Raw genomic sequence first — 27287 nt, 5'->3', positions numbered from 1 at the left:
TACACACTCGCTCTTGCATGCATCTCCCTTCTTCCCCTCCCAGTTTCGTGTCAACAATTATCAGCTTTTCCGAGTGGATTCCTGGCCCTTCCTTCACCCCCTGCCCCCACTGGTCTGTTTTATGCTATTTGGCTCCTTTTTTGGCAGAATAGTCACTGTCCTTGTAAAGTTTTTTAAATCAATAAAGTCAGTGGCTTTCAAAAAAAAAAAAAAAAAAACACACAGTGGGGGCCCAAACTTGTCTGGTTTCTGCCTGTCCTTCTGGTAACTTTGCTTCTAGTTGAAAAACTACATTTCCTTCTTTTGTCAGTATTGGTTCTAATGGCTTGAAAATCAAACACAACTTTTCTAATTAACATTTATTCTCAACTTTATACATACGCACCTAGATCTGAATGCATACTGCTAGAAGATAAAGTACATTTTTCTGATAGTTTTACCACTGTGATAGTGTGAGGAACATCTAGGGACCATAAGAATCTAGAAGAATGACAGTTTTAATAAGAGAAATATAACTGTTTCCTTTCTTTCCTCAAATTTTCTTTACTGTTTTGGTTAACTTAAATGTGCTATGAACTGCACTCATTTTTATTTAACACAAAAAGATTAAATGTTACTCATAATAGAAGGAAAAACCATTAAACTAGATGAAATTGTTATCTTTTCCAAATACAATTCACTATAGCAATAAGAAGGGAAATCATATTGATATATACCAGGAGGCAATCAGGTTATGAATCATGTCATCTTTAGTTCTCTTGAGGGACCTAGTACATTTGCATTAATTTGGTGTGATAATATCTATGCCTCTTTTCCAGGGGTTTACTGAAGTGCATTTTCACTTTCCTGGTATCATTATCTTTTTCTATCTTCAGTTTTTCTCTAGGCCTTGTGGACAAATTTAGAACAGAATGTGTTGTAACCATGGTGAGTCAGGAGTATAATCAATGTAAAATGAATTATCAGAATGAGTTTTTTTAATGTTTACAATAATCCCTGCAGTATATTGTGATATCATTATGAGAATGGTTAATGAGATTTTAGAGCTAAATGACCCCAGTAGGAGAAAAGAAAAATAAAAGTTTGATGGGTGTAAGTATATGAGTTAAACTCAAGCTTTTCTGGGCTTCAGGAAAACTAACAGGGTCTACTGAATTATGAATTTCTTCCCTAGGCAAGTCAAGCCCTAACTTTAGGAATTTCTATAAGAAAACAACAACCTTGCATTATTTTCAGTCTGAAGCCAAAATATTCTTTTGAATTTTGGCTTAAAAACTTACATAATATTCCTAAAGCTACCAGACACCAAGCTCAGGGATGTTGCACAAATTTAATGTAGACAGATTTTTAGTCCTCCAACACTGGCTAAGATGCAAATGGGCATACATTTAAGTAGTTAATTGAAACAGTCTCCAACTGTTCTACAGATTTGGGAAAAAAAAACCCAGTCTCTGTGATTTAGCCCTCTGATATACAAATGCCTGGGTATTCATACCCTGTATGTGTTCTCTCTCGACCCATGTGTCTGAGTCATTTACAGTTGCTAGTGCTGATGCACACTTCATAGTTTTGATAATGGCCCAAGGGAAATAAAAGCATTTGATGGTGGTCTAAAATCATTACCAAGAGCTCTCAAACTTTGTATAAAGCAGGGAAACTTTATTTTCAAACAAAATTATGCATGGAATTCCCGGAATGTAGATTTTTAAAAATAAAAGCTTACTTCGTTAAGTACCTAAGTAAGCAAGATAGATTCTCTAAATTAGGGTTTACCCACCAAGGCCCTGCCCACTACCAGTTTTTATACAGCCCACCAATGAAGAATGGTTTTTACATTTTTTAAGTTGTTGTAAAGTATCAAAAGAGGAACAATATTTCATCAGACGTGAAAGGTATGTGAAATTCAGATTTCAGTGTCCATAAAGTTTTATTGAAACACATCCATGATCATTTCTTTACCTGTTGTGTGTGACTGCTTTCACATTACAAGGGTGAAGTTGAGTAGCTATGACAAAGACATTATTGCCAAGAAAGCCGAAAATATATTTTTTAAAGATTTTATTTATTTATTTGACAGAAAGAGAGATAGCGAGAGAGGGAACACAAGCAGGGGGAGTGGGAGAGGCAAAAGCTGGGAGCCGATGTGTGGCTCGATCCCAGGATCATGACCCGATCTGAAGGCAGACGCTTAATGACTGAGTCACCCGGGTGCCCCCAAAAATATTTTTTATCTGGCCCTTTACAGAAAAAGTTTGCCAACCTCTGCTATAAATGAGAATATTTACACTCACTTCCTAAAAAAACAGGTTTTACAACATTTGACTTTCCTCTTACAAGTGGGTATGTTAACCACTGACTGTGCCAGTTGTAAATGTACCTGAGAATTGCTCATGCTGTCTACTTCAAGTAGTACAACTTTCCTACTTTCATCATTGGTAAACTGGCTATGTGACTGCCCAGCTTTGTGCTTGGCCCTGTGGAGAATTCTGAAGGGAAATACATTGTAACTCCTGCCTTCCATGAGCTTGAAATCTAGCTCAAGAGAAAACAGTTGTTCTATGCTACATTGAATCACACATGAAACAACCCGTTTCTGTGGTTTCTATCAGGAAACCCTCATACTAGGCTTGTGCGCAGAGAGCAAATGAAAGTGAAGGTTGGGGAAAATGGAAGAGGGGGCTTCCATTAGAGCAAAGAAAGTAATTTCAAAGTGAAAATCAAACTTCCCTGTTCTTAAAGCATTCCACCTGTTGCTTGCCACCACCACCCCTTACTCTCCTCTGCTTGCCGCCACCCACCCCCCAACAACTGCTCTCTCCCCTTCCCATTCTGTCTCTCATGCAGAGCCAGCAGGCATTTTTCTGCCTTAGCCACTACTGACCCATGCCCTTAAGGTCCCATTTTTCACCCAACCAGCTTATCAAAGTTTTGTTCTTACATGTTCCCTAAACAAAGATGATTCTCTCCCTCAGACAAACTCTGATGGCACTTGTTAAATAATACTTAAAAAGGAAAAAGGCATCTCAGCTGAGGAGGGGAGAGAAGGAAAGCATCCTTGGTTAGAGATGCATGAGCAAAGGTTGGGAGATGGGCATCCGGCAGTGAAGAAACAAGCTAGACAAGAATGGAGTTTGGATAATAGAGGTTAAAGGAAGAAAGGTCAGACAGGCACACAATTATGGCCCAAGGACCTGGCAATGAAAATAAAACTTAGCAAAGAAACTGAGAATCAGTTTAAGTTTGTGAGCATAGGAGTGGCCTGATGAAGGCAGCACTTACGGAATGTGGATACTGAGGCTTGACTTAAGGTGACATACTTCAGAGTGTGACAGGAGGATGGCAGAATAATCTAAGCATAACATAGTGAGAGCCTGAACTTCAGTGGGGGTGGTGGTGATAGAGGAAAAATCGGCTCTCAGGATTTGCGAGAGAAAAAAATTGATGCGACATAGTTTTAGGGAATGAAGGGAGGGGAGAGGATTGCAAGATTTGGGCCTGAGTGACTTGAAAAATGGTAGAGACATTATCAAATATATTACTATTTTTAAAATACATGTATAATTTACAACTTTCCTATTACCATCATGGAATCCAGTCTTCTTATAGAAAAGGCACATACATATATACACAGGGAGGTTAAATTAAGACAGAGATTTAAGTTAATAGGAAAAAAGGAAAGCGAGGGTGATATAATCCTCTGCCTGAGTACTACATTTAGCTCTGAGCTTCCTTGCAGCTGAGGCAGGTGGCTTCACAGCTGTGATTCTCTATCACTCCTTCCAGGACCATCACCTGCCTGGCAGTACATTCTGGAAGAAATCACACTGATCTTTACTGAGTAATGTCCAGGCATGCCTCGTTCTATTGCATTCCACTTTACTGCACTTCTCAGATACTGTGTTTTCTTACAGATATTGCATTTGAAGGTTTGTGGCAACCCTCCATCATGCAAGTCTATCGACGCCATTTTTCCAACAGCATTTGGTCACTTCATGTCTCTGGGTCACATTTTGGTAATTCTCCCAGTATTTCAAACTTTTTCATTATTATTGTATTTGTTATGGTGATCTGTGATCAGTGATCTTTGATGTTACTCTTGTAATTGTTTTGGGGTACCATGAACCATGTTCCTATAAAATGGCAAACTCAATCAATAAATGTTCTGTGTGTTCTGACTGCAGATGTGGTAGAAATAGCAAGAGAACCAGAACAAGAAGTGGAGCCTGAACATACGACTAACTTGCCGCAATCTCACGATAACACTTTAACGGATGAGGAGTGGCTTCTTATGGATGAGCAAGGAAAGTGGTCTCTTGAGATGGAATCTACTCCTGGTGAAGATGCTGTGAAGATTGTTGAAATGACAACAAAGGATTTAGAATACTACATGAACTTGGTTGACAAAGCAGCAGTAGGCTGTGAGGAGATCCCAATTTTGAAAGAAGTTCTTCTCTGGGTAAAATGCTATCAAACAGCATTGGGGGCTATAGAGAAATTACTCGTGTAAGAGTCAGTCAATGAAGCAAACTTCATATTGTCTTATTTTAAGGAACTGCCACAGCCATCCCAACCTTCAGCAACCGCCACCCTGATGAGTCAGCAGCCATCAACCTGAGGGAAGACCCCCCCCACTGGTAAAAAGTTTATGACCTACTGAAAGCTCAAATGGTTAGTATTTTTTAGCAATAAAGTATTTTACATTAAGCCTAATACATTTTCTTAGACATGATGTTATTGCACATTTTTTACTTTTTTATGCAGTGGGAAACCAAAAATTTCATTCAACCCACTTTATTGTGATATTCACTTTATTGCAGTGGTCTGGAACTAAACCTGCAACATCTCTGGGATATGCCTGTAATAGATGCAGTCTCAGTACTGGTTCCTTAAAAGCTACAGAAAATGTTCTTTGTATGACTGATGCACAGATCAACACTTAAGAGAATCTGTGGGCGGGGTCTTAAGTCATAGTGCTGTGAAAGCTTTTCTAACTGAAATGAGGCTGATATGAGTCAAGTAGGGGTAACAGTCTACTCAAGAATGGGACAGGAAGCCTGGCTGAGGTGGAGAGGGAAGTCATAGGGTATCCCTTCCTGCACCAGAGATAGTCAACCTGAGTTCTGGAGAAAAAGAAAAATGCAAAGACCTGGTCCAAGAGTGAAGGAACAAGAGGACAAAGTCTAAGAATGAAGCTAGTTGGCTGAGTTTCTTCAGGAACCTCTGGTCATTTCCCTGTCTTCTCTGGGATCTCACTGATAGAGAACAAATAGTCTATTATTTTGACAGGACCCTCACCAAGTTAACCCAAACTACCTTTCACTGCAACAGGAAATTATCACACGTACCCTCTTCCCAACCTGATCCTTAACATGTGGGAGGTGAAGGAACGCCAAGGGTATGAGCATGGAGGGCAGGCCTGGGCAGTCACATGCTCCCGGGGAGCATGACCCATGGGAAACCTTAGGATGAGGGTATTCTATAGTCACAATTTACCTCCCTTTCAATTGTTACCATTAAAATGTTTTTAAACATATCCCTTCAAATTTTTCAGAAAAACACAGCAAATCCTAGGCTGAAACAGAAAATGCTTGCCCTCAATCACCCTGTCCTTCCTGTTACAGCACTCATCACACTGTAATTGCTTATTTTCCTGTCTGCCTTTCTGGCTGAATGATAAATCAGTTTTGGAGGGCAAGACCTTGTAATCTCATTCCTCACTGTATCTCTGGCACCTATCATTTGTGTTCAATAAATACTTGTCAAATAATGTTGAATGAAAGCCTTCCCACATCTCTCTCCTTTAGCTACTTCTACTGTTCTTGATCCTGACCTGATTTCTTCCTAGGCAAACAGACTGTCCCTCATTCTGACATAAGAGGCTTGAAGCTGGATATTTGGGGTCAAAATTATTAATTGTCTAAGTATTTTGTTTTATTAATTCTCAGTAGAGTTGTATTAATAATAAGGACATACATCAAATATTCTTTTCTCTCTAATCTTGATTTCCTACGTCTTTCAAAAGCCACAAAAAAATTTCTGTTTCATGGAAATCCCTACTGCCCTTTTGCCTACATCGTAAAGAAAATTAATGGCAACATGGAATTTACTGAATGTTTACCATAGGCCAGCCTCTGTCCTCAACATTTACTAAGTATGAAGTCATGTAAAACTTTCCCCAATTCTAGGAAGTTGGTATTTATTGCCTCCATTTACAAATAAGGAAAAAGAGACAGAGAATAATTTCAAGAGGTGCCCAAGGTCCAGGGCTATACATATACTTGCAAGTTGTATACCACCAACTCCAGTGGGCACCATTATACACCCTCCACTGCTGTATGGAGTGGCTCTGCCAAGGCCACAGAGCTACTAATCAGGGCAGCTAAGATTCTAACCCTCGCACTCTGGCTCCAGCCCCTACCCTTAACCATGACACTAATCTAGAGCTTTTTCCTTTCATGTAATTCCTGCCCCTACGGGGTTATGCTTAGAGTTGGCAATACCAACCACTCACTATTGGTGAGTTCCTGATTCGATCAAGGTCAATTCTTTTATATTGTTTGGGGACGACTCGTTATCATGCATATTGGTTTTATACTCTAGTTAAATAGAACCTTCAAGTAGCTAGAGCTATGATGGGTAGGTCAGCAGTTACAGGTGAGGAAAATAGAGACTTTTTTTTTTTTACCTAAATCAGAACTCTATGGAGTAAAATAGTTCCTTTCCTCATACACTTATAAAACAATTTTTTTCTTAATGCTAGCAGGATGCCTGAGGTCTCCAGTATGTTCTTAATGCCAACGTAGCAGAGAATGAAAATGAGATAAGCAGAGTTAGATTGCTGCACGCCAAAGTTTCTAAATGCAGAGTTCTTATCCTAGCAGCCGCAGCAGCACCTGGAGCTTATCAGAGATGCAAAATCTTGGGATGCCTGGGTGGCTCCGTCCGTTACGTGTCTGACTCTTGATCTCAGCTCAGGTCTTGACCTAAGGGTCATGAGTTCAAGTCCCATACTGGGCTCCAAGCTGGGCACAGAGCCTACTTAAAAAAAAAAAAAATGCAAAATCTCAAGCCCCACCCCAGTCGCACGGGATCCAAATCCGTATTTTAACAAGATCTCCAAGTGATCCACTTATAAACCAGGTTTGAGAAGGATTACTCTTGTGTCTTGTTTGCTGTGCCGTGATATGATGCCTTGCCCTTTGCCTCTTAGATCCTCCATGTCCCCAAACCTGCAATACTACCCTACTAACTGCAAGAGACTTGTGTTCGCATAACTTTGTGGGATTGCAGAGAAGCAGACTGTTCCATATTTGTGTTGATGTGGGGCAGAAAGAAGAGACCAGCTGCAGAAGGCAAGACACAGAGATCAAGAGCTTGGTGCAAGCAGGAACTCAAAGCAAGAGATGAGGAGGAGGGCCCCAAATCTCTAGGAAAGTGGGAAGGGATGGGGCTGCTGGTCCATGTGTGGAATAGGGATACTGGCCATTACCATGTGAAAGCAAAAATGACGGCCCCATGCCATTCATGTTAAAGGAAGAAAGCCCTATAAAGTAGGAGAGGAGGGCTGGGTACAGATATCTATAAATTTATATTCAATTCTATGTACATTCTCTGTGTCAAATTTGGTTACTTCCTGATTCTAGGGAAATGTATGTGTATTTCTAGAAATAAATCTTTATCTGAGATTCCTGGTTTCAGCTAGTCGGTATTTATAACTAAAATCTCCATGTCATTTATTAAAATAGGCCTTGGAACAGAGGTCATTCTCTGTGGTTGTGAGAAAAGAGATACCCTCACTTAAAGAGGGCATTTTTGTCTGCCTAACGGGCTGGTTGAATGGATGCAACACGCACTGCAAGCTCATTTATCAAATAAGATAAATCTGCGAGAGCACTCTGTAAACTGTAAAACACTAGAGAGGCAGAAAATTGTTACTGCTCCTGCTGCTATTAATTAATTAGGACGGTGACTGGTGATTATGAATTCATTTGATCAATACAATTAGCTAATTTAGAAGACTCAGAGTACAAAATGAACTGATGTATTAATAATAAAGTGAACATGAAACTGATATAGGAGTGAATGAGGTATATGTTCCATAAGCACACACCACAAATGCGTGTGACCAGCACTGCTTTGTTTCTTCTCTAACACAATTATAACATTTATACACACAGACACAGGTGTGTGTGTTGCAGGGGCGGGTGCAGGAATGATGAAGCCCCAGGAATGATGAAGATCATAAGAAATAATAAAAGTTAGGTAAAGCTCTGGTCAATGAATGTCATAAGCACCAAACAGGAGGTCAAATAAACCACTCTGAAATAAGAACCCCTCTCACACTTTTCTACGCATTGGAGAGTATCATCTGGAGGCAAAGAGATCTCAGAACCTCCTGTTTTACAGAGCCCTCTGCAGACTCTCTTTCTACCCCCTGCATTTTACCTTCCGCGTTTTGTTCCCAATCTCCTCTCTTTGAACCCCTCTGGTCTGCTATGCACTTGTAGGACAGATCAGAAGTTCCATTTTCTCTGCCTCTTTCTCTTCCCAGGCTTTTTCTTTCCTGCAGGGATAATCTATGTCGATTAAATCTTTACACAACTCCTTTCACAAAATCTTTTCAGAGCAATGTCACAATGCTGTTTTGCTGGAATTTGTAGTTTTTCGTGCTCATTTTGAGGACATTATACACAAAAAGATCTTTGAGGGTGTGTTTACTTGAACATTCCAAAGAGTTTGAAATGAAAACATATTTTCCCACCTCTTAGCTGAAGCTTTAAAAACCTGGAATTATCCCTGACTCATGCCTCTCTCTCATTTCTGAGCCTGGGGAAGGTCTGAGATGATCTCTTTTACATCTGATTCTCCTTTTCAATTCACCATATAATGGATTTAAAAAAAAAAAAAACGACCACTACAGTAGTAATTTAATCAGTGGAAGCCTATAGCCCAAAATTATGAACAATGGAATATGATGCTATAAATGTTGGTTTGGATTTTGAATAATGTGAACGTTAGTATGAAGAAAGGAGTAAATGACCGGATCATCCGGTAGCACTGGTAAGAGCCACAATACCCTCTTAGCCTCATAGAAAGGGAGACTCCTCTGCCACAAATTAGCAATATCTCTCTGGCCAGCCATGCACACTGCTTTCTCTGCTGGGACTGATGACTGAAGACGTCACTCTTTCTGTTTGAAGGAAGCATAACCCAGGGTGCTAGAGGACCTGCAGGATGCTGAGACCTTAATCTCTATTAGCATGGACTGAATAGCACCAAGCTGCAGAGACTGCAAGATACACCTCCCACCCTCTGAGCAACCCTCCCACCCACGGGAGGAACTAACAAAACTCAGAGTTTGTTTGTTTGTTTGTATTAAGATTTTATTTACTTATTTAAGAGAGAGAACAAGTGAGGGGAGAGGCAGAGGGAGAGGGACAAGCAGACTCCCCACTGAGCAGGGAACCTGACTGGGACTCCATCCCAGCACTCCAGGATCATGACCTGAGCCAAAGGCAGACGCTTAACTGACTGAGCCACCCAGGCGCCCCCAAAACCCATATGTTTAATGGGAACGTCTGTGTATACAACTGCTCTTTGTCATAAGGCGCAGCCAAAAGGCAAAACAGCTGAAGTGATTGCCCCCGTCCACCATCAACACAATCCACACACCAATCCAAGTCCATCAGATTTTCCTTCCAATATTCATTCCATTACTTCCCCTTACTGGTATCCAGCCCAGGCCCTGGTTTTATTCATGTGCAAACGTATCTTACAGACTTGCCGTGTGACAGGCACTTCACATACATTTTTATTAATTCTCAACAGTAGCACTGCAACTCAGTTGCAAAGCTTTTACAAATGAGAAATGGAGGAAAGCTATTATTTTTGTCTGCCTGGCAGCCCTTGGCTTCCCCTCACCATTCTGTGGGGCATTGCCCCTTCCCCACCCAATTTCATGGTATGGATGACAGTGCCCTTCCCCCTCCTCCCAGGCACGTTGGGGTCAACCATGAAACCACACACTCCTGGCACAGGGATGGTCCAGGGCATCCCCAACAGCAGTGACACCACCACCACAGCAGTTTCGTGCTGGCAATCATTCCCAATGTTGTAAACATTTGAAGGCATTTCATCCTCACAACAACCCTATGACAGGTCCCAGTACTTTTCTCATTTATCAGATGAGGCGACGGAGGCACAGAGAGGTTGAGGAACCTGCCTAAGATCCTAAGCTAGGTCATAAATTCTTCTCTCAGAATTTAATCACTCTAGCCAAGAAAAGAGTCCTTTCTCTCTGTTAGAGAAACTGGGAAGAGAGAGTGAGCACGCAGTGACCAGTAGCCCCCTCCAGTACTGTGGTTGTGCGAAAAGTGAAAGCTACCCTGTACCCTGCCCTTCCCCACAGAGGAAAAGAGAAATCTCTAGCTCCATTTCCTGAGTGCCCCCCGGCTGCCTCAGTTTATGTTTTCCCCAGGCTTGGCTGTTCCGCAATCCCTCTGCTTTGGCAGTCAATCCAGTAATTGTCCAATAGATTTTGTTTTTAAGCCTAGACTGAATTGAGATTCAGTCACTTGCCAGCAAATGATTACTGACTAACACAAGAAGATGGAGGCTCAGAGAGGCTAGCTGGTACAGCACGGAGCACAGCTAGGCTTTTCTGATTCGAAAGCACCTGCCCATTCTACCTGACCATGTAGACCCTCAGCTGGCCGGCCCTCCACAGAATCACCACCATACAGTTAGCCCTTCTGGAACGTGGTTTTCATCACTCTTCAATTTCTCCAACAGTTTCCCACGTTTCCGGACACTTCAAACGCACACACCTCTGCCTCCTTTTCAACGCCTTCCAAATCAGGCCTCACTTAAATTCAAAAATTCTCCTGCTATCTCCCACCCAACAAGGATCTAGCCCAACCCATGCCATTCACATTGCTGTGATTCCTTCACTCAAGTCCTTTCAAATGACTAAAATCATACGTATTCATGACTCAATTCAAGTCTTGCCCCTTTCCAGAAATCCCGACTACTCTCATCATTAATAATTTCTTCAACTAAGAGTACTGAAACCATTTTGTTTGGAAACCAATTTAACAAGGCAAGAGGAACCAGTGCATTTGTCTCCATATCTATAGTTTTATTTCATTTGTTAGCTACTCCATGAAAATACTGCTAATTGGGAAGTGTAAGATAGGAGTTATTTTTTTTTAAAAAAAAGGAACAATTGTAGAATAGATACCATTTTAAGTAATTATGAAGCTGATTTCCTTGATACTTTTTTCTTTCAGTTAAATGGCTCATATTTCATTTTCTATTCAGTAACAAACACACCAGAATTCAGATAAAAATCCAACTATGAAAAAAACAGCACTATGATTTCTCCAAACATCTATTTCTTTTAGCTGAAATGTACTGCTGTCCCTACAAGGAAGGATTTCAAAGCCCTTCCTCAAAATGAGGTATGCTGCTCCACCTGATGGTCTTCAGGGAAGCTGGGCTTTCATTCCTCACATCCCAAAGCAATTCATTGCTTAGCACACTCAGGAAACTGCAATCCAATTAGTGGCAAATCACAAAGCCCACCGATGCCAGGATGAACAATCATCATTGTCCCGAAAAATGCTATTTATATCTCCCTTCTTCTGAACCTGAGACTATATAATTTTTTTTCCCAGTAAAAACTGTTTGAGCCCTTGATTTGGAACCATTTATATCAAACTGAAGATCTCCACTTTTCCCAGATAACACCCCTACAAGCCTTGTTTGACTTGATCTCTAATTCTACAATGTCCAAAAGTGATTTGTAAAAGATAAATCAGTAAAACATTTAGGAGACGATATAGGAAATACTCTCATGCCTTCAGGATGAGAAAATGTAAAGAGTACTGATGTTAGGTAGAAGCTAGCTGTGAGCAGTGGAAGGAACACGGGAGGCAGAATCCCAAGTTCTCCAAGGGGAATGATAGAGATCTGAGCTGGAGGCAAGGCTGGTGATAAATAGAACCCCAGGGGCACAACATCCCCACCCTGTGGCTTCCAAGACCTTAGGGCTGACAGACCAAGAGCCATAGGAGCAGAGCATGTGCTCTCCCCTTCTACCTCTGCCCAGGTAACCCTTAGACTCATTATAATACATTTGCATTAGGGGGGCTTTACATCTCTCAATACATTTGAGAAAGGGGGCTTCATTGAGATGTACAGCGGCCATGACAATTGCAATACAAACTTTGTCAATGGCTGACAATGGGTGGAAGCAGCCTCCATAAGAGACCACCCCACTGTACCTCCCAGCTCCTCCCAGCTCAGAAAGATGCAATAACATCCAATCCCAAAACAACCTAGGGGCTGGTTCTACCTGGCAAACCTGCTTGTTCTCCCACCTGGAGAGTGTACATTTGCTTTAATAAACTGCTTTGTGCTTGCTACTTTCCTTCTGGCTGTCTTTATCTGATTGCAGATCCTCACTTAAATCTTTTCGTGGGGAATCCAAGAACTGAGACCTCTATTCACACAAGGCAGACCTGCACACTTAACAGTAACAGTAAAAGAAAAAACTGACAAATTTGATTTGATTGAAATTAAAAATGTATGTTCATCAAAAGACACAGTTAAAACAGTAAAAAGTCAAGCCACAGACCGAGAGGAGATATGTGTATATATAAAACTACAAATCAGTAAGAAAAAACAATGCATTAAAAACAAAAAAAAATGAGCAGGAGCCCTGAACCAGTACTGCACAAAAGAAGAAATCCAAACAACAGACTTGTGAAAAGTGACAAGTTTTATCGGTAATCCAGGAAACGCAAATAAAAAATGCAATGAGATAGCACTAATCACCTACCAAAAGTTAAATTCAAGACTCAAAATAACATGTTTGTGTAATGAAAAGCCTCATACGTTATTGGTGGAGGAATTAAATTATTATCACCACTTTGAGAAAATTCTTGGCATCATCTACGAAAGTTGGAATATTCATCCTATGGAATAGCAGTCCACCCCTAAATATATAACTCAAAAGAAATATGCGTGCCAAAGTGTCCACGGAAGCATTCAAAATGACCAAAACTTGGCTATAACTCAAATTGCCAGTAAAATGGATAAATTATGATATATTCTGTAATAGAACACTGTACAGAAATGAAAATAAATACCTCCATCTAACAATTTAGAAGAACTTTAAAAATACAGTGTGGAACAAAGAAGCCAGAAAGAGAGAACTGTGTGATTGTGTCTACATAAAGTTCAAAACTCAGGCAAAACTAAACCATAAAGGGAAGGACAGTGGTTGCCTTTAGAGGAGAGGATTCATTGAGATGTACAGTTATGATCTGTGCATTTTTCAACATGTTATGTTAAACTGCAGTTAAAAATGTATTAAAAATCCATGGCACTAGCAATTAGAAAATCATTGGATTTCTCAGAACATTTTCAAGAGAGTAATTTGGCTAAAAGGCAGATTTCAAGTTTTTATATAAGGTGAAATTGAGAAGTAAAGGGAGGCGGTCGGTAGATCAACGTTGAAAAGAGGGAAGCAAAAAAAAAAAAAAAGAAAAGAAAAGAGGGAAGCAGACTCACACAGACTCACACAGTGCATCCGCCTGTTCCCGTGCACATTAGCTTTGCTGATGACTCAGTCTTTACTTTTGCTTTCATGAGAATCTTCACAAAGTCGCTCTGGTCCCTATGATTTAAATTAACCATAGTAACCATAAACTGAATAATGAACATTTATAACCCTATCTACAGAAATGAGAAGCATTGTCAGTTTTGAGATGGAAATGGCCAATATTGAAGGAAAAATAACTTTGACTCTGAATTAATATGATATCTAACTTAAAAATTTGTTTCTAAAATAGTGAATACTGAAAAGCAAGTTTTCATGATCACTACAGTTTATCTTAACTTCCAATAGCAATATGTCTTCAGTATTCCTGTTCTGTTTTCCACATTCTGGGTAAGATGACTCAGCAACATCTGCTGTAATTAAAATCCAAACATAAATATAGGAAATACACTCCATTATAAAAGTTAATGCAGAGGCCAATGGAACAAAATAAATTTTCATTAAAAAAAGTAATTAATAAGAACTTTGCTGTCTGTGTTCCTAAGTCTGATCTCCCCATTAGAATTAGTTATTCAGTCTTCCATTTTGGAACTTGCTTACTTTCTTTTTATATAACACAAAGAGCCATTATCATTTAATTAAAACTATACCATTAAATAGCTGACCTTTCACTTCATAAGACTTGGTGCTAAGTCTGATTCCAATTCCAAGTTTAAAGTGCACTTAGCTGAAGGCAGAGGTATGTCTGTGAGTCTCAGATTCAGGGAACTGGCTTTAACGCAGCCCTTTGTGAATTAAGGTTTTCTGCCTAAACACTGACTCGGACTGTACATCTTTAGGTATTGCTGCAACTCTAAGTCACAGATTTGATTGAGAGTGTTAAATCTCATGGGCAGGCACAAAGCTATCCAAGAAATATTCTGAAATACTGATTAAATTTGCAATTCCAGCTCTTTCCCTGCCGCCAACGAGTTGCGCGGAGGCAGAAGGTCGCGTGCAGGCAGAAGGTCGCGCGCAGTCAAGACTTTGGCTACACTTGCAATCCACTGCCAGGCGGAGGAAGGCATTGCTGCCAGAGGTGTAATGGACGTTAATACTGCTTTACAAGAGGTGCTGAAGATGGCCCTTGTCCACGATGGCCTAGCACGTGGAATTCACGAAGCTGCCAAAGCCTTAGACAAAGCCCGTCTTTGTGTGCTTGCATCCAACTGTGATGAGCCTATGTATGTCAAGTTGGTGGAGGCCCTTGTGCTGAACACCAAATCAACCTAATCAAGGTTGATGACAACTAGGGGAATGGGTAGGCCTCTGTAAAATTGACAGAGAGGGAAAACCCCGTAAAGTGGTTGGTTGCAGTTGTGTGGTGGTTACGAACTATGGCAAAGAGTCTCAGGTGAAGGATGTCATCGAGGAATACTTCAACCTGAAGAAATGAACAAATAAACTTGGTTCTTATTCCCCCCCCCCAAAAAAAATCGCAATTCTACAGAATCATAATTTCTGAAAGTATTCTCCAAATGAAAGTCAAAGTTAAATGCATTCTGAAAATTTGCCAAAAGTATAAGCTTAATAACTAACAAACATTTTTTTTAAATTTTATAAGATTAAGATTACTGATCAGAGGACATGATCATTTTCCTAGCTATAAATATACAGTCAAGTTACCTTCCAAAAATATGAGTGGTAGGTTCTTTTCTGTGTGTTAAGTTCTTTTTTTATTTGGATTTTTGGCTCCTTTTGGTCTTTTAACTTACACTTAAATGTTAAGATGAAGCCATTGCCACAATACGTTAACATATTCATCTCTCAAATACATGAAGCAAAATGTCTCCACAGCACCCTCCTAAGACCGCTACAGAGATCCGGAAACAGCCCTGATTCTGTGCCTTCTGAAACCTGGTGAGCAAAGTCTTCTAACACATACATGTTTTATTAGTCTGTTGCTTGCAATCAACAACTTCTACCTGATACATCTCCCCACGTGTAGAACACTTGCAGATAATTTACCTACCTTTCTATCTGGACCTTAAGCCACAAAACAGTAAAGGTGAATTAAGACAGACCCAAGACAGAGAAGGGTGAACAAGTAAATATTTGGCAATGGGGTTCCATTTCTTTGAAGACTTGACTTAAGTAGGGATGAATGGACTTGCAGAGTAATATCCTCAAAGAAACTGTGGCGCAAGCCAAGCTACTCATGCTGTTTGACAAGGTCCAAGTATGGGGGACGATCCTGAAAAACAGGAGACTCCACAGCTGGCTCCTGCTATTCTCTTTCATTTTGTTTATGGCAATCTTTATAATTGTGGGAATATTTCTGGGGTTTCATGATAAAGTGACTACTCATCTTAGTTACGCCTATCTAAGCAATCATAATGAAACTAATTCCACAAAGAATTAGTTTCTTTTTTTTTTTTTTTTAAGATTTTATTTATTTATTTTTTAGAGAGTGAGCGAGAGAGAAACAGCATGAGAGGGGAGAGGGTCAGAGGGAGAAGCAGGCTCTCTGCCGAGCCGGGAGCCCGATGCGGGACTTGATCCCAGGACCCTGGGATCATGACCCGAGCCGAAGGCAGACGCTTAACCATCTGAGCCACCCAGGCACCCCGAAGAATTAGTTTCTATAGAACAAAATAACAAGATGGTCACGCTCTGTCTAGCACCTTTCTCTTTGCATACTGTTTTTTAGTTTTAGCGAAAGTCAATAAGCAGAAATCAATAAAGGTCATGATAATCATTACAAAGGAAAAATGAAAGAAGTCTATGTCTGTAATCCAGAGAATGATCTAAGATTATCTCGATAAATTGTAAAAAAAAAAATAATCACATGTTACGAAAGTATGGAAAAACAAAAATATTCTAACATATAAATAAAGTTCCTCCGAGGCTGTCAGGAGGAGATGCTTGCAACCTGATCCTATGTCTGTGTCTCCTCATTCACCAACGCCGTCCTTTCCTACAAGAGACCCACCCCGGCTGGAGCTGGACTCCGGCAAAACTGGCCTCTCTCATCCAGACATATAAAGGCTGAAAGGAGGTAAAATTTAAAAATAAAAATAAAAATTACTAAGGGTTTGGATTGTCTGAACATGAAAGAGATTGGGGCACTCATTGAGAATAAAGGTAGTATAAAGATGAAAAAATAAAGTAGTGTTTTATAGAGTAGGTACTAAAAGAATACAATCTGTCATCTTAAAAGGAGCAAAATTTCAGACTGATCAAGGCAAATAGTATAGTAGAAATTTTCATTAGAAAAATAATTCAATAAATTTTTCTGTTTTCTCAATAGTAGTGACTTTTTGGTCTCTACTTAGGAATTATTTATCTTTATATCCTCAGAGTCATTACCATTTATTTGAAAATAAAAGTAGGCTTGACTATTGTTAAACAGAAAACAACAGGCTCAAAATGGAATCCCTTGCTAAGTGCCATCGATTTAATCCCTAACCTAACTACAGTTTCAGCCCTGTCCCAGGGGCGGAATCTGAAACCAACCAGTGTGGAATTTCCTGATCAGCACTTGGGAGACATCTGCATGATTAGACCTCCTGCCCTTTCCCCTAAGGGAAGGTGAACTTGTCTGAAACAATCTTTTCTTTTCTTTTGCTAATAACTTCCTTGTCCCACCTCATTTCTGCCCATAAACACCTTCCATTTTGTAGACTCCTGGAAGCATACTTCTATTTGTTAGATGGGATGTTGCCTGAGTCAGGAATTGTTGAATAAAGCCAAATAGGTCTTAAACTTTGCTAGGTTGGTTTTTGTTCTTTAATGTGGATAATGTGAAAAAGAAAAAAATAGGTTAGAATATTTACAGAGGCTAAACCCACAAGGAATCCAGGGACTTGGGGGCATGTCACCTTACCCCAACTTCCTCTCTCCACACCAGCCCCTTGCTTAAATCTTTCCAGGGACCTCCCACTGCTCTTGTAATGATATCCTTATTTCCATGAGACCTCGATACGGTCTGGCCCCTGTCTGTCCAGGATCACATCACACCACACTCTGTCTGACCCTCTACACCCCAACCATGCTGCTTTCTTTCAGTTCCTCAATCATCCTGCTCCCTCTAAGCACAGTGCCTTTGTACATGCTCTCCTCCCACCCAAGGACCATCCTTCCTCTCCGCCCCCTCCCCAAATTACTTCAGTATAGACACTGCTGCTCAGGGAAGACTTGCCTGCCCCAGTAACCAGGTTGGATTCTTTAGTTCCTCACTCTCACAGAACTGTACTCACTCAGGCTGTAAGTGCACATTTATCTGTGTCATTATTTGATGTTAGTTCTTTTCTACGAGACTGTAACCTCCGTGAGAGCAGGGACTGCATCTGGTCTAACTTGCCCTTTCATCCCCTGCAACTAAAGCTTGCTATGCAATAATTACTTGACAAATTAAGGAGGAAGGAAAGAATTCCCTTCATACCAATATCAGAGCTAGAACCCTGGGCTGGTGACCAGAGCTGTGAGTTTATCTTACCTGCATATTTCTCCTGATACCCAGATACGGAGCTGAAAGAAATCTGTGCAGGGCAGCCTTCTACAGGTTTGCAGTTCTGCAAAGACCTACAGGACCTGATACAGGTGTAGGTAGCATTGCACGCAGCTCTCTTTCCTCACAGGATTTAGACAGACCCAGAATGTCTGCCCTGGTAACATGTAGATGACCTCGAATTACTGTTCTTCCACTCTCAGAGAAAGCATTGAGGGGCTGCCATGTACAAATAGGACATCTGTATCTTTGCATTTCTCCCTAGTGATACTGGAAGAAGGCAGGTAATGATAAAGTACTGTTTTGACATGTTTCTGTTTCTAATTCCATTAGGTTCCAGATCATACATCTAAAAATATGGGTGCAGAGCCTGGTTCCAAGCAGGCTACCAAGAACAAAGAACAATTTAAGGAGGAAGAAGTACCTTGTTTCTCATAGAAAGTGGGATGAGCAAATGGAAAGGAATGGACAATGGAATGAAAAAATACTTGTTTTAAAAACAATAATGCAGAGCTTCCAGGTTGGTGAACATGTGGGGATTTGGGAGAGTGGCACACCTGGGGAGGGCATGGAAGCTCCATGCACCCCCCACTCCCTTCCACAACCCTCCCCCCCGCCCCCTCTCTTCCACCTAGCTGTTCTTGAGTTATATCGTTTTATAATAAACTAATGATCTATCTTTTATGCTCTTGAATGCCTCGCAATTGAAGAAGACTTAGTTTATTTTATACGCAACAGAACTGAGCCTTCTAGGATATTTTGATATCCCCAAGAAAATCTACATTCATCAGATTTCAAAAATTCAAGCTACACTGACTCAGTCTCAAGAAGACATCTTCTTCTGGGATATGAGTGATAGTAAAAAAGCAGAGTTGCTGTTCCATTTTATATTACCACCAGCAAAGTATGGGTGGATCATTTCTCTGCATCGTTACTAACATTTGGCCATGATTCTTCATTGCCCACCTTCCCGTCCATACTCCTGCTCACTGCCATCCACCAGAGACATCACGCCTCTACCTCAGAAGTGTCCACAGTGCTTACATGATCTACCTCTTTAGACCTGAAGTGAGACCCAGTAAGACCTAGGGGATATACGGGTCTCCAAGGCTCTGGAGGAGACCTGTCTTTCCTCCCACCTTCTAAAGCCTGGCAATCTCAAGGAGGCTCCTGATGTTGGTGTAACTGGTACTCCAGAGAATCCTCAGAGTTTCCATTCGTCTTCCAATGCCACCACAGCCACCTCATCAAGCACATCAGGTGTGGGGTCCAATAGCCAAGAAGAAGAACTAAAATAGCACTTCACAGTCTGGGCTAGACCCCAAGAACGTGCCCACAGATAAGAGAGTAGTAGATTCATTGGTCAACTTCATGCTGCTCAGGTATTGAATGAACGAACCAATGACAAAGGCAGATATGTTGAAGATTGTCATCAACGAGTATGAAGACCACCTTATTGAGATCATCCTGAGAGCCTCTGAGTACATGGAGGTGATCTTTGGCCTTGATGTGAAGGAAGTAGATCCCACCAACCTCTGCTATGACCTCCTCATCAAATTGGGCCTCACATATGGTAGGGTGCTGCATGTTGAAAATGGTGGGCCTGAGACCAGCATCCTGATACTTATCCTGGGTATGATCTTCGTGAAGGACAGCTGTGTCACTGAAGGGAAGTCTAGGAAGTTCTGAAATTGATGGGGATGTATTCTGAGAGGAAGCACTTTGTCTTTGGGGAGCCCAGGGTGCTCATCACCAAAGATTTCATGAAGGAAAAAAGTACCTGGAGTAACAGTAAGTGGTTCCACAATGATCCTACACAACTGGAATTTCTTTGAGGCCCAAGAGCCCACACTGAAACCAACAAGATGAAAATCCTAGAGTTTCTGGCCAGGATTCATGGGACTAAGCCAAGTTCTTTCACACATCAGTCTGAGGAGACTCTGCAAGATGAAGAGAAAGTCCGAGCCACAATTTCAGCCGGGGCTGTGTCTACTTCCGAAGCCACTGCACAAGCTAGTGCCAAGTGTACTCATCGTTCTTGCCCCTAGGGAAGCTGGAGGCTGATTCTTCATTTTGTTTGAAAAGGCCAGTTAGTGATCATAGAATTTAGGTCTGAGGTAGGGCAGAAAGGAAAACAATGCATGTTCCTCTATCTCCTACTTTAAATGTGTAAGTTGAAAAAAATATATTTTTTTTTGGAAAATGTATACTTTTTATTTTTTGATGTATTACTCAAATATTGTTTCTTTCATGTAGATTCAATTAGTTTCAAATTCTCCAAGCTTATGAATGATGTCGGTCACACATTTATTGCTATAAGGAGGCTTAATAGCAAGAGTTTTGTTTTGTAAAAGAAATTGTGAAACCATCCACCTTATTTTGTCATCCAGAATGAGAACATGGCATTGCTCTAGGCATTTCCTTGGAAATGGGAAAGAAATCTGCTTTGGAACAGTAGGGATCAATAGAAAAAGAGAGAAGAAAATCTAAAAGATGCTGAAATCTTGGCATTCCTATCCTTATTTCGTATTCCATAAAGTTAAAAGATACATACATGGATTTGCTTAGCTCTTTCAAGAATGTATGAGAAATAGATCTTAATAAACTAGAACTCACACTTACTAGAAAAAAAGCAACACAGAATTTTAATTTTCTCTTGTAAAAATCTTAACAAAACATTGGAAATACAGCCATGAAAAGATATCGGGTTAAAATAAACACAGCAAGTTTTCCTGGTTTAGTAAATCAAATAGCAGTTAACTTTCTTCTATGGTATGGCTATTTTGGTAGAATGCATTTAACAATACCAGATGGTACCATTTATGCCTACACCTTAGCAAGTATACCTAGCAATTTTCATACAGCATTCATTTTCAAAGAGCAAAGGGAAAATAAACTAGTAGCTAAAAGCAGAAGAGAAAGCTGTTGGATTCAATGAGAGTTTTGCATTTGAATAGTTGGTGTGAATCTTTGACTTTAAGTGTGTACTCAGGGAACATGAAAAGATTCCTATCTTAAGTAAAGATACCTTAGGTTGCCAAATATATTTTTTTTCCTCTTTAAAGCCCAGAAATGTTATGCAAAATTTTCATTTGAATTTCAGGCAAAATTTCAAAAGCTTTAAAAAACAATCACCAACCTATTCCTCCAATCTGCAGGGGAATAAAATGTAAAGACTTCTCTGAGCTTTCAGGGCGCCTGGGTGGCTCAGTCGGTTAAGCGTCTGCCTTCGGCTCAGGCTCAGGTCAGGATCCCAGGGTCCTGGGATCGAGCCCCACATCAGGCTCCCTGCTTGGCGGAGAGTCTGCTTCTCCTTCTCCTCCCCGCTTGTGCTCTCTCTCGCTACCTCGGTCTTTCTCTCTCAAATAAATAAATAAATAAATAAATCTATCTTTTAAAAAAAGACTTTTCTTAACTTTCATCTCTATTATCAATAGTGACTGGATCCTGCAGGATTTGAATTGTTTTCATCCATACCTTGAAACGATGTTGCAAATGTATATAATCTGTATTTACTTTCTTCTCTCACTAGATCATGAGCCCTCTGAGGGCGGGGATTATCCCAGTCATGACTGTATTGGGCACTCAAGGCCGGGCATACAGAAGGTGGGCAACATACTTGCTGGTTTCATCAATGCATACACAGCTGTTCATGTTGACAAAAATTATATTTATATAAAATATATATATAATCTTATATATTATATAATTATTTTATATTGCATAAAATATATTTATATTCTAAAATCTCTTCCATATCTTCTAGAGCTGTATGTGAGTATTTAATATCTAGCATAGAGCATTCATTTGAATCAGACCAAGTGCCTAAAAGGCACTTCATCCCCTGCAATTCTCAGTGCTTACTGAGATGTGCAGATGTCTAGAAGTAGCCTTCTGTGGGAAGTGGGAGAGGGAGGAGAGACCATGGACCTGAAAGGAGGACTGTCCACCTGGAGGAGGAGCTGATGGTTGTGATGGAAACATACATACATACCCCGCTGCTTTAAGTCTAGTAGGTCCACACCACTCAACTGAATATAGTTTCCATAGACGGAGGATACCTGATATAACCTGTCATTCAGTGTACCTTGTGAAAGAGTCATTTGTTATTCTAAAATAATCTGGAACTAGGCAGACAGTGGATTATAAAACAAGATCCTGCCCTTGGGGGTTTATGTCCTAGATAATTGGTAGTTTGGGACAGAATTTAAGAAGCCCATCCCCCAAACCAGATGAAAAAAACAACAAAAACAGCAATGAGCACTCAGCACTGCCAATAGGAAAGGGTCCCAAACTCAGACCCTACATTTTGAGAAATATTATCTTAAACCAGAGCCATTTGTAACGAAGTGAAAAAATGCCGGGAATCAACACGCTCAGAAAGAAACTGCTGAAGAAAGCAGACAAAATTCTGAGAAACAAATAAAACAAACTTTTAACCCGACGTTGAGGGACCAGGTGGTCAGTGTGGCAATCCGTGAGAAAAATAAAAACACCCTAAGACGAATCCTTCTTGCCTACCATCAGTGAATAGAGACTGAGCCCACGCTGAAAGAATCATAAAGAATCTGCTCTTTAAAAATGTCTACCAGCAGAAGAAAGGCAAAGAGGGTGTAAGGAAAAATGTTTTAAGGATAATGATCTTGACAACACATACAAACTTGACCAGATGGGAGAAAAATGAGAGTAAGGGAGAGCCTGAGGCCATGGAGCCTGTGCATCAGATCAGAAAGAGAGCCCTCCCAGGAAAAAATATAGCCTCCAAGTTGTAGAGTGACCTCCGTGTGGGTTTGGAACATAACTTTAGGTTAAAAGAACAGACAGGATACAGCTGCCCAGGCCTGAGGCTCCTTCCCTCCCCAGGCCCTCAGACCTCGGTGTGGATGCTAACAGCTTGAAAAAAATTAATGAAGCCTATTTCACCAAAACAGTGAATTTTTTTTAGGTAGCTTAAATTCTCCTCATCTATTAGAGCATTTACTTGTCATAGAAATCAGCCATTTCGGGACTGTTGAAGTCTGTAACATCCACAAAATGCTTATTAGTTGGGCATATTTTACAAACCTATTAAAGAAAAAAGACATCTCAACTGTATTAATGGGAATTGGTAACACTTCATTAATGATGCCTAAATGCAATGATCATTTACTGAACAAAAGTGTGAGAAATTTTTCTCTCAAAAGTCATTACTGTTTTAAGTTATAAGTTTGTTTATGGTGACTAATTGTATACTTATTATCATACAAAGTCTATTTCTGTGATACAAAAAGCTGTTTTACAATTACAAGCAATCTAACAAATGAATATGAATAATTTGATGGTAATGTAAGCATCTAGTGATTAGTCTTTTAATCAGGCTCATTGCTTCATTGCAGTAAGAAACATAATTGTTCAGAAATATAGAGAAGAAATTTTTTACACCCACGGTTACTAACTTTTTCAGATGGCAACAGGTTGAATTTTTCTACTTATAACTCAATAAAAGCAAAGTAAGCTGCTTTATTAATTGAAGCAAGAATTCCAGCAGCCAGGGGTTATGATTGGATAGTTTTAATAACTCTCCATTCGTCTGCATTGTCAAAGGGTATTCATTTAATTCTATTACTTTTGAGTGCATGAAACCTACACAAGGGAACATTTTCTCTTGCTTTTCCACATTTCTCTCTTCTAGTGATTGAGAACATTGTTGCTGGTATTCCATAACTCTCCATTCTGCCAATTATTAAATCTCAAAATTAAGGTCAAATCTGATGCTCCAAGTATTCATTAATTCAAGTTGGAATGTTTCAGGTTGGGGTGGCTTCTTATTCTTTATATTACTATTAGTGTGTGTGTGTGTGTGTATGAGAGAGAGAGGAAAGAGTATCCTTTTATAACACATCTGAAAACTGGAGAGTTGCTTAGACTTTGAAGATAAATTTTAAATTCAATGAAGTCATGGAAAAGGTCAGTGTGTGGGTGTTAATATGGAAAGATCTTTTTTTTTTTTAATTTTATTTATTTATTTGACAGAGAGAGACACAGCAAGAAAGGGAACACAAGTAGGGAGAGTGGGAGGGGGAGAAGCAGGCTTCCTGCGGAGCAGGGAGCCCGATGCGGGGCTTGATCCCAGGACCCTGGGATCACGACCCGAGCCGAAGGCAGACGCCCAACGACTGAGCCACCCAGGCGCCCCAATATGGAAAGATCTTTAAGATATACTGTTAAGAAAGCAAGTTGCAAAATGTATTATATCTTCCTGTTTGGATTTGAGTATTTTTAAAGTATATGAATCCTCTTGTACTAACTACCTGCTTATACCTCCTGGAAGGATATATCCAAAACTCCTACTGGCGAAAGGACTGGAAATCAGCAGCATAAATATGATTCACCTCTCATCCCTGATACCCAGTCTCTCTGGGCCTTTCTACCCCTCTCTCTTCCCCTTGTCAGTTTCCTTTACTTTTCTACTTCCTATCCTCAAATGCTAAATGTTGGTAAGCCCCAGAGCCTATGCGAAGTTCTCTTCTCTTCTCCACTCTCCATTAATGACCTCTTTCAGGACCATGGCTTTCAATATCCTCAAATGCTTATGACTCTCAAGTCAAAATTTCTATTCCTTATATCTTCCAGGAAATTTTGAATTGTATAGCAAGTAGGCCACTTAATGTAACCACATGACTGACTAATGGCATTTCAAACTTAATTTGACCAAAAAACAAAAAAAATAGAACTCTTGTTTTTACCATTGAGTCCTTTCCAGCTGAACAAATTAAACCACTATTCCCCCAATTACTGAAGCCAAAATCCAGGAATTATCCTTGATCTCTCTTTTTTAATTACACCCAATATTCAATTTATCAAGGAGAGCTTCCAGTTTTATCTTTAAAACTACCTATCCCCACCCATTTTCTTCCATCTCTTTGACTATAGTTCTATCTAAGCAACTACCATATCTCATGTGAACCTCTTATAAGACTCCTTGCTCCTGTTCATTTCCCTACAGTCCATTTCTCCCATGCTACCCACAATGGCCCAACTTTCTCTCTTTCTCCGCTTAACACACTCCAATGGCTTCCCCTTGCTCCTGGAACAAATCCTTACTTCTTACACTGGCTGGAAAGCCCTACACACCTGGGCCCTGCTTAGCTCTATGATCTCATCTTAGACTGTTCCATCCCTTTTCCACTCAATTCCATTCACACTGGCTTTCTTTTGTTTCCTCAAATAGACCAAGCACGTTCCTACTCTTGCACCTTTCCATTAGCTGTTTCTTCTGTAGAAAATCTTCTTTTTTCTTGTCATTCAAACCTGTAACAGAGACTAATAATCAGAAGTAGAGTGTTGCCATAACAAAAGCCTAAAATGTCCTATTGATTTAGCCATGTGGTGGCAAGAATAAAGGACACTAAAAATCTGGTGACTCTTGCTATGCCACAGCAAAACTTTTGGTAACAGTGTCTCCTGTGATAATTTAGAAGACAAATCATATGCTTATCATGCTAACAACTCTAAGGGAAGCAGGAAAAAAAAAAAAAAGGCCAGAGCATCACTATGCATTTGCAGCTCCTTACCACTTTTTGGCAAGTTATTACAAGAGAGATGAGATCAGGCAAGGACTGGCCGGTTTGCAAGAGGTAAAAGGATAGAATATCTACAAGTCTGGGGCTTGACAAGGTTGGAAAACTTTAATAGTGTCTGCAAATCCTAAACAACAGAAGGTAAAATTGTTTTTGCTCATATCCTTTTTCAAAAACCTTACATGAATCCAAAGGGATAAAGCAATGATTCTCAACTGGGCACAGTTTAGCCCCCCAGGGAATAGGTGACAATGCTGAGAGACACTTTTGGTTCTTGCACCTGAGAGAGAGGGAACTACTCTACTAGTGAGTAGAGTCTGGGGATACTGCTAAACATCCTTCAATGGACAGGACAGCCCCACATGGTACAGACCTAACCAAGACCTGAAACCATGAAACTCTTACAAAAAAACGTAATAATGAAAAAAGTTCCTTGACATTGGTCTTGGCAATGATTTTATGGATATGACACACAAAGCACAAGCAACAAAGCAAAAATAAACAAGGGGGACTACATCAAACTAAAAAGCTTCTGCATAGCAAAACAATCAACAAAATGAAAAGGCAACCTAAAGAATGCGAGAAAATATTTGTAAACCACTATCTGTAAGAGGTTAACATCCAAAAGTAACTCATACAACTCAAAAGCAAAATCACCGCCATTATCATTATCATCATCTTCATCTAATCAAAAATGGGCAAAGAGAGGGCCTGGGTGGCTCAGTTGGTTGAGCATCTGCCTTCGGTTCAGGTAATGATCCTGGGGTCCTGGGCTCGAGCCCCAAGTCGGGCTCTCTGCTCAGCAGGGAGTCTGCTTCTCCCTCTCCCTTTGTGCTCTCTTCCTCTTCCTCTGTGCTCTCCCTCTCAAATAAATAAATAAAATCTTTAAAAAAAGAAAAGGATCTCCTAATGGCCAACAAGTACATGAAAAGGTGCTCAACACCACTAATCATCAGAGAAATGCAAATCGAAACCACAGGGAGGTGGTTACACACACCTGTTAGAATGGCTGAAATCAAAAAGACAGGAGCTATCAAGGACTGGTGAGGATGTGAAGGAAAGGAAACACTGTCACTGCAGGTAGGAATGTAAACTAGTACAGCCAGTATAGAAAAGAGTATGGAGGTTCCTCAAAAAAATTAAAAATTGAACTGCCATATGATCCAGCAAACCCACCTCTAGGTATATATTCAAACAAAATCCAATCACTACCTTGAAGAGATATATGCACCCCCATGTTCACTGCAGCATTAGTTATATTAGCCAAGACAAACTCTGCAAGGTGATAGACGTGTTAACTAACTTTAGTGTGGTAATCATTTTGCAAATATACATATATCAAATCATTACATTGTATACCTTAAACTTACACAATCTTGGTCAATTATATCTCAACAAATCTGGAAAAAAGAGACTGAACTAGTTCAAAATGCCAGTAGTGCTCAGATAGACAAATCCTGTAAAAAGATGTGTGGCAAAGGTCAGATGAGGTTTGCCTTCCTGCCCAGTAACACAGGTACAAGAGCTATGTGGCAATAGATTGGACTGCAACTAAAGATTGAGAAGTCTAAGCTTTCTAAGTTTTTTTTTTTCTAATGGAATTCAAAAGAATCCCACAAGATTGCATCAGATTGGCCAGAAATTGCATGTATCACAATACCAAAAAGCAGCTTTA

General features: G+C 40.2%; 1 pseudogene; it reads left to right on the top strand.

Annotated features, from left to right (window-relative positions):
* Nucleotides 1–924: 924 nt before the first annotated feature.
* LOC118021311 lies at nucleotides 925–14999 on the top strand (annotated as a pseudogene).
* The last annotated feature ends 12288 nt before the right edge of the window (nucleotides 15000–27287 follow it).

Source organism: Mirounga leonina, unplaced genomic scaffold (genome assembly GCF_011800145.1).
Source record: "Mirounga leonina isolate KUSES-001 unplaced genomic scaffold, KU_Mleo_1.0 Mir_174, whole genome shotgun sequence".
Taxonomy (NCBI): Eukaryota; Metazoa; Chordata; class Mammalia; order Carnivora; family Phocidae; genus Mirounga; species Mirounga leonina.
This window is presented reverse-complemented; position numbering and strand designations above follow the sequence as displayed.